Source organism: Lonchura striata, unplaced genomic scaffold, assembly GCF_046129695.1.
Source record: "Lonchura striata isolate bLonStr1 unplaced genomic scaffold, bLonStr1.mat Scaffold_188, whole genome shotgun sequence".
In the NCBI taxonomy this organism is placed as follows: Eukaryota; Metazoa; Chordata; class Aves; order Passeriformes; family Estrildidae; genus Lonchura; species Lonchura striata.
The window spans coordinates 194,301-203,297 of record NW_027461121.1 but is presented as its reverse complement, the minus strand read 5'-3'; the positions used below and the strand labels follow the sequence as shown (position 1 = coordinate 203,297).

The following is an 8,997-nucleotide window of genomic DNA, read 5'->3' as shown; positions in this document are numbered from 1 at the left end:
GCTACGCTCCTCCTCAGGGTACCTAAGACAAAACAGAAAATGCAACTAGTGCCCACGAAAAGAGGAATCCCCGAAACTCCGACACACCGCTGCCCCGGCTCACCTGAAGTCTCAATTTGACTCCACAAGCTGCCTGGAGGATACCTGAAAAACAAAAAGGTACACACTTAGCATGCTGCTGCATAAGGGTCACCTGTGAGTCACTGTGCCAAAATGCCAACTCACCCGCTCGCCTCTGTTCCTTCACACAGCTAGGGCAGCGACAGCACCTGCAAAAAAACAAAGCAAAACAACCCACACTGAGATACTGTGAAAACAACATCCCCCTGACCTGAAAAGCACACCCACCCAGACCTTACGCTTGCACCCACCTGGCCTTGGACATCCAGACATCCGGACCAGAGACATCTTGCAAGATGACTGCCTAAAATAAAACAAAGTAACCAAGAGTGGATGCTTACAATTGCACCAAAACCTGAAACCTGAGCAAGAACAACTCCTTCTGTCCACTGCTCACCTGGCACACAGGGCCTTGACTGCTGCTATCTGCCTGGACCTCCTAAAAATAAAGGCAAAGAACACTGCTCTAACACGGTCACCCTTTAGGCTTCCCCTGCAAATGCAAACAATGACTGACCTGATCATGGCAGCACCCTCACCCAGGACTGGGGCTCTCTGCCACAGATTTGAACTGTCTGCATCTGAAAGGAAGTTAGGACTAGTGTGAAATGGCTGAGGGAATGAAGCCCCTTGGCAAAGGCTGGGGTTAATATACCCTGATTGGGCCCGCCGCTCATTCCCGTGGCACCCAGGAAAAGGGAAGGGGCAAACCCCACCGAGTAGAAAAGCCCTCAGAGCAGCTGCAGCTGTTCGGCTCCTCTGGCTTGAATTCAAGGGGAATAAAGGGCTGGATATAGAAGGAAACTCTTCAGGGAAATGACAGCTCTTTTTTCTACAACTACTTGGAGCGAAAGGGCAAAAAAACTGGTAAGAAATAAAACTTTGTTTTTAGGCAGCATATCTAGATAAGTTGGGTAATTTGCTGTTAACTTACATAATTATTCCTCAGTGACTACTAAGTAGTGCTCAACATGAGACTAAGGGTGGAGAAAAATACTAATTATATGAACAGTCTAAGTCTTCTTCTTGGGGTTATTAATTAGGACTAACTACATTATAAATAAGAAAAATAATAGGCTCCTGGGCAGCATAAAGGTTAAGTATGTGCTAGGCTTGCCTTTCTCTGAGGTACTTAGTCCTAGGGCACAGAAAGAAGTGCCCTGAAAGGTAGTTTTAAATGCTGAAAAATCATTTTAAAAGAGCCTCCTTCAAGTGAATCCCTTAAAATGAGGAAATGGGGAATTTACCTCCACTGAAATGGATACCGTGGCAAATAAATGGCTTCTGCCCTTTCATTTAATCCCTTGAATACTGGGAAAAGAGAGGCTTTCCTCACTTTAAATCTCTCCAGTGATGAAGACAGAGGGATTTTCCCCTCAATCCAAACCCTTAAGAAAGAGAGATAGCTGGGCTTCCCCCTCAATTTAAGCCTTAGGACAACAAAAATGGTTACTCTTAATTCAAACCCATAAACGACACTGTCAAGGTTTTCCCCCTCTATTTAAACTGGAAAAAAATGGAATATGGGGATTCCCTGTCAATTAGCACCCCTAACAGCATAGAAAAGGCAGGGACTCTTTCAAATGAGACCATTAAAATTGCAGGGGAAGTGCGTTTCCTCATTATTTGAACGCAAGAAATGACGGAAAAGGAAGCTTTTTCCCATACTTGAAACCCCTTTTCTCTCCATAACCCCTCTTTTTTCTGGGAGTGCTGTGGAAGGTCTGGGGGTTCTAGGGGAGGACTGACATAATAAAAGGGGAAAGTTGAAAGCTCTCCCGTGGAACCCCACATGCTGCCTGGCCTGCTCAGGTGCTGCCCCTTGGCAAGAGGGCTCTTCCCTTGGCATTTTCTCCAAGGGATGCTCCGTGCCTGGGTGGGTCCGGCTGCTCCCTGGTCCCTGCTGGATGTTCCGACCATAGCTCCTGGCAGGTGTGCCCAGGTAGCTGCACTGAAAGCAGCTGCTCACGCAGGGAGCTGCTACACCTAGGAGTGAGGGATGAGGTGAAGAAAGGTCCTGTGGGGTGTTCCCTCCCCTACACAGCCCCTTGCCAGACCCTTAAACAATGGGGTGCCAGATTTTCATTTCAAAGATAATTAACAGTCTTTCCCCTGGCCAAACAGGAATTGCGCTTCCAAAATTGCAAACAGCGAATGATTTCTCACAGACCACACCTGCCGACACCAGAAACTCCCGCAGCCCTTGGAGAGCAGCACGCCTTGAGTGAACAGACATCAACACACAGGGAGGGTGAGGTTGGTTTTACAGGGAAAAAGGGCAGAGGTCAGGTCACGAGGTCTGTGGCCCCAAGTGACTTTCAACATCTTTTCGTTCTGAATGGCACAGGATTAATCCTGGAGCAAAACTGCTGCCAGCAAGAGTTCTGCCTGCCCTGGAAGAGACAAGCACCTCCTCGAAACCAACATCAGGAAGTGTAGAGGGTGAGCCGTGTTTCACAGAGAATAGGGCCAGCAACAGAGTCCAAGAGCCAGGGGCCCCGAAAGAAGGGCCACCCCCTGAAAATCTGAATGAAGAAGGAGGTGTTGTGGACCCAAGCTGCCCTCATGTCGATGAGGAGTTGCCTTGAAGATCCCAAGTACAACTTGCAAATTGACATCAGGAACCAGGACTGGTGAGTTTTCTTTCCCATGGAAAAGGGCCAGAGTATGTGCCCAGGTGCCCCTGGCCCTCAGCTGGCCCCTGACTTCACAAAATCCAAATATCAAAGAACGTATCCCAGACCAAAGCTGTCCCCGCCTCAAACTTGTGCTGCCCTGAGAGTCCCAAGGGAGCCCTACAAACTGACATCAGGAACCTGGACTGGCGAGTTTTCTTTCCCAGGTAAAAGGACCGCTGTTTGTGCTCATGGCCCTGTGCCCACCACTGGGCCTCCTGAAATTCCGAATGGGATGCCAGATGCCTCCCACACCAAAGCTGCCCCTGGCTCTTGGCCTGGCTGCCCTTGCCGTGGTCCTGGGTGGCCCCGGGGTCTCAGTATGGAATATCCTGCGGCTCTGGGATGACATCAGCTCCCTTTGTCTCCTTTTCCATGGCAGATCGCTTCCAGGAGTCCCCGAGTCCTCCCAGCTGCCCCAGTTCCCTCCCAGTGTGCTACCCAATGTTCCCGCTTCCCTCCTGATTTTCCCAGTGTCCCTCCCAGTGTTCCCAGTGCAGGTACTGGACACAGTAGAAGTGGTTCTGTAACTGCTTTGAGCCTTTATTGCCACTATGGGAAGGCTCTGAGGGTTCTCGGGGAGGGCGGGAAGGGATGTGGGGGTCCCAGGGGTGCCACTCTGGGGGTTGGAGGTCCCAGATGGATTCCGGAAGGGGGGCATGGAGTGCTTGAGGGGGTCTCTCAATTGTCACACCGGGAGGGGCCCCAGCGGGTCTGGGGAGGCGGCCCAGGGTGTCCTGGGGGCCACTGGGGATTCTCAGGGATCCCTGGGGACTATTCAGGGGGTCCCAGAGAGTTCAAGGTGGATCCCTGGGGGATCGTTTTGGGGGGTCGCAGGGGTCAGGGGGATTTCCCAATGAAGATCTGGGGGGGAAGGGGGAGTCCTTCAGGGCCTGGCAGAAGGAGGACAACTAAGCATCACCAAACATGTTACGTCAATCTCCTGATACAATCTAGAGCCCAACTACACCCTGCATTACAAATTTCAAGTCCCCAGGACTTGTGCTATTACAGGCTATGCAGCAGGGCAGAGCAGTTGTGGAACAAATACGTGCAGACACCCGTGACACAGGACAGGGAGAGAGAGCTTTTGAGGAGAAGAAAGGACCGAGAGACCCAAAGAACACAGAGTGCACCAGAGACAAGTGACAGGACACACACCAGAACTGCTCTGCCCTGAGCACCTCAGCACTGTGATCAAAACAGACACTTTCCCTTTAGCTGGCCTAAGGAGACACTTCTTGCACATCCCCACCCCCAAAGCTGATCCTAAAGGCCCTCCCAGCACCCCGCTTTCACCCCATCTGTGGGCCTTAGCCCTCCACTTATCTCTCTGGCATCTGGGGATGAGAATCCATGTCGCGTGCCAATGGAGGCTGCCTCGCCTGCGGGGAATGTCCTATGGTCACCGGGCTGTGGTCCCGTGCTCAGCTACAATCGAGAACACCAAACATCACTGCATGATCTTAGCTGCACAATGGACAAAACCCAGCAATCCTGCTACTCACCATTCTCCAGAGAATGCTCGGGTCACACACTTTGGCCAGGCTCGGAGGCTGCCACCGTCATCGCAGGGTCTGCCTGGGTTAAGAAGAGACAAAGTGACTCGGCATTGCTGAAACACGAGTGGACCTTGGCTCCCCCTCCCTACCTCGGCAACTCACCGCAACTTCTCAGCCATTGCCAAAGGCAACCCTGATGCAATCTTGAAATACAAAATTTCAAGGCTTCATCACAGAGTCCTGCAATACTTCCCAAGAGCTCACAAGCACAGAAAATCCAGGCCATCAGCTGTTGGTGACAAGGGCTTGGCATACGCTGAGTGGATTCCCTAAAGCACACAAACAACAATGGATGCTTACAATTGCACCAAAACCTGAAACCTGAGCAAGAACAACTGCTTCGGTCCACTGCTCACCTGGCACACTTGGCCTTGACTGCTGCTAACTGCCTGGAGCTCCTAAAAATAAAGGCAAAGAACACAGCTGTAACACGGTCACCCTTTAAGCTGCCCCTGCAAATGCAAACAATGACTGACCTGATAATGGGAAAACCCTCACCCAGGACTGGGGCTCTCTGCCACTGATTGGAGTTGTCAGCACCTGAAAGGAAGTTAGGACTAGTGTCAAAAGGCTGCAGGACAACTTAACAGCACCAAACATATTATGTCAATCTCCCCATATAATCCAGAGCCCAACTACACCCTGCATTACAAATTTCAAGTCCCCAGGACTTGTGCTATTACAGGCTATGCAGCAGGGCAGAGCAGTTGTGGGACAAATACGTGCAGACACCCGTGACACAGGACAGGGAGAGAGAGCTTTTGAGGAGAAGAAAGGACCGAGAGACCCAAAGAACACAGAGTGCACCAGAGACAAGTGACAGGACACACACCAGAACTTCTCTGCCCTGCACACCTCAGCACTTTGATCAAAACAGACACTTTCCCTTTAGGTGGCCTTAGGAGACACTTCTTGGACATCCCCATCTCCAAAACTGACTCAAAAACCCCTCCTGGGGAGTCCCAACCCAGCACCTCTCTTCCATCCCCTCTGTGGGTGGTAGCCCTCCACTTATCTTGCACATATCTGGGGATGCAAATCCCCATCAGGTGCAGAACGAGGCCTCCTGCCTGTCTGGGAAGTTCCAGTTGTCACCAGGCTGTTATCTCTTGCTCTGCCAAGAGAAAGAAAACCAAATGTCAGTGCACTACCTTAACAGCACATGGGGCAGAACCTGACAATTCTGCTACTCACCGTCTCCCAAGAAGTATCGGGCCACACACCTCAGGCACGCTTGGATTCTGACACAGTCATCTCAAGGCACACCTAGGTTAAGGGCAGACAAGGTGACATGGCACTGCTGCAACTTAAGTGTACCCTCGCTCCTCTTCCCTGCCTCACCGCAACTCCGTGCCCATTCCTGTGGGTTACCAGGAGGGGACCTTGAAATGCAAAATTGGAAGGCTCTGTCACAGGGTCCTGTAATGCTTCTGGCAAGACCACACGTGCATGAAACCCGGTCCATCAGCCAGGTGGAGACAGAGGTATGAGTACTCTGAGTGGATTCCCTAAAGCACACAAACAACAGTGGATGCTTATAGTTCCACCAAAAACTAAAAGCTGAGCAAAAACAACTGCTTTGGTCCACTGCTCACCTAGCACAATGGGCCTTGACTGCTGCTATCTGCCTGGACCTTCTAAAAATAAAGGCAAAGAACACTGCTGTAACACGGTCACCATTTAGGCTGCTCCTGCAAGTGCAAACAATGACTGACCTGATCATGGCAACACCCTCACCCAGGACTGGGGCTCTCTGCCACTGATTGGAGTTGTCAGCACCTGAAAGGAAGTTAGGACTAGTGTCAAATGGCTGCAGGACAACTTAACAGCACCAAACATGTTATGTCAATCTCCTCATACAATCTAGAGCCCAACTACACCCTGCAAATTACAAATTCCAAGTCCCCAGGACTTGTGCTATTACAGGCTGTGCAGCAGGGCAGAGCAGCTGTGGGAAAAATATGTGCAGACACCCGTGACACAGGACAGGATGTGACAAACCAGGGGACAGGACAGGGAGAGAGAGCTCTTGATGAGAAGAATATCTGCAAGGACCGAGAGACCCAAACAACACAGAGGACACCAGAGACATGTGACAGGACACACATCAGAACTGCTCTGCCCTGCATGCCTCAGCACTAAGATCAAAACAGACACTTTTCACCTTTAGATGGTCTAAGGAGACACTTCTTGGACATCCCCAATTCCAAACTGACTGAAAAACCCCTCCTGGGGAGTCCCAACCTGGCACCTCGCTTATCACGCCTCTCTGTGGGTCATAACCCTCCACTTATCTTGCACATATCTGGGGATGCAAATCCCTGTTGGGTGCAGAAGAACGCCGTCTCCCTGTCTGGTAAGTTCCAGCTGTCACCTCTTGGTCTGCCAAGGGAAAGAAAACTAAACATCAGTGCACAATCTGAACAGCACATCGGCCAAAACCTGGTAAATCTGCTACTCACCATCCTCCTCAGAATGCCTGGGTTCTTGGCCCTCACGCTTTGGGCGTGCTTGGATTCTGACACCGTCATCGCAGGGGACACCTGGGTTAAGGGCAGACAAGGTGACATGGCATTGCTGAAACACCAGTGGAATCTCATTCCTCCCCGACTCACTGCAACACCTTGGCCATTCCTCAGGGCTACCAGGATGGGACCTTGAAATGTAGGATTGGAAGGCTCCATCACAGGGTCCTGTAATGCTTCCAGCGAGATCCAAAGTGCATGAAACCTGGTCCATCAGCCAGTTAGTAACGGAGGTATGCACACTCCGAGTTGATTCCCTAAAGCACACAATCAAGAATGAATGCTTAGAATTGCACCAAAAATTGAGACCTGAGCAAAACCAACTGTTTCTGTCCACTGCTCACCTGGCACACTTGGCCTTGACTGCTGCTACCTGTCTGGACCTCCTAAAAATAAAGGCAAAGAACACTGCTATAACACAGTCACCATTTAGGCTGCCCCTGCAAATGCAAACAATGACTGACCTGATCATGGGAAAATCCTCACACAAGACTGGGGCTCTCTGCCACTGATTGGAGTTGTCAGCAAGTTGAAAGGAAGTTAGGACTAGTGTCAAATGGCTGCAGGACAAATTAGCATCACAAAACATATTAAGGCAATCTCCTGATACAATCTAGAGCCCAACTACACCCTGCATTACAAATTTCAAGTCCCCAGGACTTGTGCTATTACAGGCTATGCAGAAGACAGAGCAGTTGTGGGACAAATACGTGCAGACACCCGTGACACAGGACAGGGAGAGAGAGCTTTTGAGGAGAAGAAAGGACCGAGAGACCCAAAGAACACAGAGTGCACCAGAGACAAGTGGCGGGACACACACCAGAACTGCTCTGCCCTGAGCACCTCAGCACTTTGATCAAAACAGACACTTTCCCTTTAGGTGGCCTTAGGAGACACTTCTTAGATATCCCCATCTCCAAAACTGACTCAAAAACCCCTCCTGGGGAGTCCCAACCCAGCACCTCTCTTCCATCCCCTCTGTGGGTGGTAGCCCTCCACTTATCTTGCACATATCTGGGGATACAAATCCCCATCAGGTGCAGAATGAGGCCTCCTGCCTGTCTGGGAAGTTCCAGTTGTCACCAGGCTGTTATCTCTTGCTCTGCCAAGAGAAAGAAAACCAAATGTCAGTGCACTACCTTAACAGCACATGGGCCAGAACCTGACAATTCTTCTACTCACCATCTCCCAAAGAAGTCTAGGGCCACACACCTCAGGCGTGCTTGGATTCTGACACCGTCATCTCAAGGCACACCTAGGTTAAGGGCAGACAAGGTGACATGGCACTGCTGCAACTTAAGTGTACCCTCGCTCCTCTTCCCTGCCTCACCGCAACTCCTTGCCCATTCCTGTGGGTTACCAGGAGGGGACCTTGAAATGCAAAATTGGAAGGCTCTGTCACAGGGTCCTGTAATGCTTCTGGCAAGACCACACGTGCATGAAACCCGGTCCATCAGCCAGGTGGAGACAGAGGTATGAGTACTCTGAGTGGATTCCCTAAAGCACACAAACAACAGTGGATGCTTATAGTTCCACCAAAAACTAAAAGCTGAGCAAAAACAACTGCTTTGGTCCACTGCTCACCTAGCACAATGGGCCTTGACTGCTGCTATCTGCCTGGACCTTCTAAAAATAAAGGCAAAGAACACTGCTGTAACACGGTCACCATTTAGGCTGCTCCTGCAAGTGCAAACAATGACTGACCTGATCATGGCAACACCCTCACCCAGGACTGGGGCTCTCTGCCACTGATTGGAGTTGTCAGCACCTGAAAGGAAGTTAGGACTAGTGTCAAATGGCTGCAGGACAACTTAACAGCACCAAACATGTTATGTCAATCTCCCCATATAATCCAGAGCCCAACTACACCCTGCAAATTACAAATTCCAAGTCCCCAGGACTTGTGCTATTACAGGCTGTGCAGCAGGGCAGAGCAGTTGTGGGACAGATACGTGCAGACACCCATGACACAGGACAGGGAGAGAGAGCTTTTGAGGAGAAGAAAGGACCGAGAGACCCAAAGAACACAGAGTGCACCAGAGACAAGTGACAGGACACACACCAGAACTGCTCTGCCCTGAGCACCTCAGCACTGTGATCAAAACAGACACTTTT

General features: G+C 50.7%; 2 long non-coding RNA genes across 2 annotated transcripts; one reads left to right on the top strand and one right to left on the bottom strand.

The window, feature by feature from the left end:
- The first annotated feature begins 689 nt into the window (after positions 1–689).
- On the top strand, positions 690–2,541 carry LOC144248588 (uncharacterized). The gene is made up of 3 exons (XR_013341876.1): positions 690–987; positions 2,245–2,376; positions 2,468–2,541. It is a non-coding gene; the product is annotated as an uncharacterized LOC144248588 (long non-coding RNA).
- Positions 2,542–7,119: 4,578 nt separating this feature from the next.
- Positions 7,120–7,720, bottom strand: LOC144248585 (uncharacterized). The gene is made up of 3 exons (XR_013341873.1): positions 7,347–7,720; positions 7,227–7,268; positions 7,120–7,139 (listed from the first exon to the last, which is right to left on the bottom strand). It is a non-coding gene; the product is annotated as an uncharacterized LOC144248585 (long non-coding RNA).
- Positions 7,721–8,997: the final 1,277 nt, after the last annotated feature.